This window comes from Euphorbia lathyris, chromosome 4 (genome assembly GCF_963576675.1).
Source record: "Euphorbia lathyris chromosome 4, ddEupLath1.1, whole genome shotgun sequence".
Classification (NCBI taxonomy): Eukaryota; Viridiplantae; Streptophyta; class Magnoliopsida; order Malpighiales; family Euphorbiaceae; genus Euphorbia; species Euphorbia lathyris.
In genome coordinates, this window is record NC_088913.1 from 94,745,420 (window position 1) to 94,749,762 (window position 4,343).

Here is a 4,343-nt window from a genome sequence, read left to right on the forward strand (position 1 = left end):
TTGAAAACAATATGGTGATGAATGACAACCTCAACCTTTTGAGGCGTGAACATCGATCGACTCGGCATCGGATGCTTTCCTTTTTTCGACGCCGCAATGTGGAGACGTCACCTACACCTCCCGATTCCCCACCTCAAGCTTAGGTTGTTTTCTTTAATTTTATTATCTTGTTATAATTTGGTACAATTTTCATTTTCATATGTTTGGTACAATTTCCAATTTTTAATTTTATGTTGAATGTTTCATTTGCACCATTCCTATCTTTATTTCGTATGCTTAAATTTTTGTGCTTTTATTCTTGATAGCTCGCTTTTGCACCAATGAGGACATGGTCCAATTTAAGTGTGGGAGGAGATGTACATCATTTTCATTTTTCTAGCACGAATAACAAATGCAACGAATCATTTATAACAAATGCAACGTATTTTGCAACATAAACTTATTTAAAACGCTATTTTTATTAACTTCACATTTTCATATATTTTTAAAAATTAATCATAAGTTAATATGATTATTTTTAGGTTATCATTATCGTTAGAAATTATATTTCTATACGGGTAATATTTTTCAAAATTTTTTCACGAATCTCCGATACGATTTTAAGTAAAAATTGTCTCGAGTGAATGTATTTTAAATAAAAAATTCTTTATTCAATCTCTATTATTATATCATGAAATCATGATACAATAAATCTTATTTTAATTTTCAATTAGGTTTATAGGCATTAAATTGAACTAACAATTTTAGCTCGGTTTGATTTCGTCTTACATTAACACCAATTGAAGTTTTTAAGGAAACTTTAGCCATAATACATGTTGAATTTTAAAGTCAATATAGGATGAATGTGCTATCTTTCTTTTTCCCAATTTTAATTTTATAATTCATATTAATCAATCAATTAGTTGAATTCTTAACTTTTGACCACTATTGAGACCAACCTTATCACAATCGAGGTATGGAAGGGAAGAAAATTAAGTACCGTTTACTTTTGGCCACGGTTGCGACCACCCTTATCACAATCGAGGTATGGAAGGAACGTTAAAAGCAAAAAAAAAATTATAAGCGTGTATAAGTTTAAAGTAACGATTGCGTCCACCCATGTCATGGTCGGTACCTCTTAAGCAAACACAAAGCAATAAAATACGTATAAAGTTACGATCAAGATCACCCTTATCTCGGGCGTAACTAAGCAATAATTAACCCAAGTACTTATTTAAAATAATATATCTCATATATTAGTTTAGGTTTGGGAAAGGAAATTTTGTGCTTTGAAATGCCTTGAGACGAAAGACTCAATAACATGCGTGCTTACATCGTCCCGAATGCTTCAATTCCAAATTGGAAATACAAGACGAGTGATATATCATATATTGTACTAAGTTAGTTTGATATTTTGTGTATAAATTTGCCATGCGAAGTTAGTCTTTTCGGCTTAACTAATTTAAAAGGTAATACAGAGATATATGTTTTATTTTCATAAAGAGATTAGTTAGAGAATAAATTCAGTGAAATTTTGCTCGGGACTAGCAAAAGATTAAGTGTGGAGATTTGTTAAGCCCAAAATATACCTAAAATATCATCAATAATTACATCAATATTGCTACGAATTTATGATATTTATAACCATTTAGAAAGCTTTTACTCTCGAATATGTTTCTTTCATGCAAGGTACATAAATATTTGGTAAAATCCAAATAGGAGTAAAAAGAGCTCAAAAATAGAAGAAAAGCCCTACAAAAGGAGTCGAAGACGACGAAAATTAATAACGCCAAGTCGAGGACACGAACGAGAGCGAATAAGTGAAAAATGCTCCGTGCCGCGACCGCGGCCCCCACTATTCACGGTCGCGACACGCGTCCCTCAGCCTCTCCTTCCCTTCGTCTGAAGTACAATTGATGCTCCCCCATTCTCGGTAGAGAATTTAATATTCTCGGTACGAGCAGGAGATTTTAGAGGCCTAGTTACACACTTTTGTTTTCGACGAAACGCGATCGTTCGGGTGGATAAAGACGTCATTTCACAGTGGACACGATCCTTCACAACGGACACGACACTTCAATCAAGACTCTTCAACATCTATAAATAAAGAGTTGATGGAGAGTTGAAATATAGTGTGTTATACGTGTAGAAGAAAGAGATTAGTGTAGAATTTATGCAGAAATTCCGAATCAAGTGATTCAGAAGTTAGATTTCAATTCTGATCAAAAGCAATATGATGTACACACATTGTTTACAAAATAATAACAAACTCAGTAGCGTTTAGACATTGTTCCAGTTTAGTTTACATTTTGGTAGTGGACCGACCCAGTCTCTATTACGAAGATTCAACGAGAAGATTGAGTAGAGGATTCGCCCCTGAGCCTGACAAACTCTAACGAAACCCAAGGAAAGGATTAACAACCCGTTCACTTGCACGCCGTCGAAGAATTCAATGCTCTATGTTCTCTGTAAACTTGTATCAATTTATATTTCATCTAATAAAGTCCGTTCTATTCAATAGATTTTTATGCAGCACTTATGGTAACCAATCCACTAAAGTGACTGCTGGTGTTTTCATTAAAACGTAGTTTAATTCAAAATCTTTACAAGGAAACTTTGTTGAACACTTAGGCAAATTATTATCTCGGTAGAGTTTTAATTTGGTTAAGGGCAATTATCCCGGATAAGGGTTTTGTCGCGTTCAAAGCCTATTAATTAGAGGTTCCGTCATTTATTTCATCTTTATAATTCGTACAAAGTTTAAAGTTGTTTTCTTTGCTTAATGCAAACAAATATACTTGTTTACTTTTTTAAAGTACTAAAACGTTCCTGTTTTGCAAATTCATTCTTAAATCAGATATTTTTTAACATCTTCATACTCTAATCTAACTCTTATTCTAGCAATTTCAAAACCAAAACCGATTAAACGATTTTCCAATATTATAAACCTTAAAAAGTAAATTTAACCGATTGTAAATAAGTTTTGTTAAAAAAACGTTCCCTGTGGGATCGATATCTTTTATTACTACAAGGGTATACTGTGCACTTGCGGAAATCGCTCAACAATAGATCCTCCCATATGGTTTTTGGTACAGGCAAGGGTAGCTGCAAGCCAGCATTTATAGCGCGTCCCTTGGCGGTCTGGCAAATATAGCATCGTTCTACTAAGTAGGCAACATCTCTCCTCATCTTAGGCCAGAAATAACGGGAACTCACTGCTTCATATGCCTTGTCTCGTCCAAAATGCCCTCCCAGGGATCCGCCATGTAGATCACGAACAACCTTCTCGCGGATGGAAGTGCAGGGTAAGCAAAGTTGGTTGCCCCTCATGAGATACTCATCCATCAGGTGATACGCCCCATCCCCATGCTGGTGCTGACACTTTTCCCAAATACTGCCAAAATCAGGATCCGCCAAGTATTCTCCTCGGATGTGTTCAAAACAATCGGTCTCCAGGTTTACTGTCTTTATTAGTGACACCCTTCGACTCAAAGCGTCCGCCACCTTGTTCTGTTTTCCCGCCTTATCGATAAGCTTATAGGGGAACTTATCTATGAAGGCGGACCACCGGGCATGCATGGAGCTTCGAAGTTGCTTCTGACTTCCCAGGTACTTGAGAGCTTGGTGGTCAGTGTAGAGGATGAATTCTTTCCCGACCAAGTAATGTTCCCACACTTTCAACGCCCTAACTACAGCATAAAACTCTTGATCATACGTTGCCCACTTTTGCCGTGCTTCACTGAGCTTCTCACTGAAATATGCAATGGGCCTCTTTTCTTGCATCAAGACACCACCAATCCCAACTCCACTGGCATCACACTCAACTTCGAACAATTTATCAAAATTGGGATACGCCAGCACGGGCGCTGTACTCAACTTTTCCTTGATCAGGACGAAGCTCTCCTCTTGGGCGTCCGCCCACTCGAACCCCCTCCCCTTCTTCAAACATTCCATCAACGGGGCGACTATAGAACTGAAGTTTTTAATGAATCGCCGATAGAAGGTTGCTAGCCCATGAAAACTCCTGATGTCCCCCATGTTCCTCAGAGTAGGCCATTCTTGGATACCTCTTACCTTCTCCCCATCAACTTGGACTCTATCGCCACTAACTACGAACCCAAGGAAAACCAGGCTCTCCATGACAAAATCACATTTCTTAGTGTTGGCGTATAGCTGGTGTTTCCTTAATAGGTCAAATACTGTCCGTAAGTGCTCCACATGTTCCGCCAAGGTCTGGCTATGAATCAGAATATCATCAAAATACACAACTACAAATTTTCCAATTACCGGGCGGAGCACCTGATTCATCAGCCTCATAAATGTACTGGGGGCATTAGTCATCCCGAATGGCATTACTAACCACT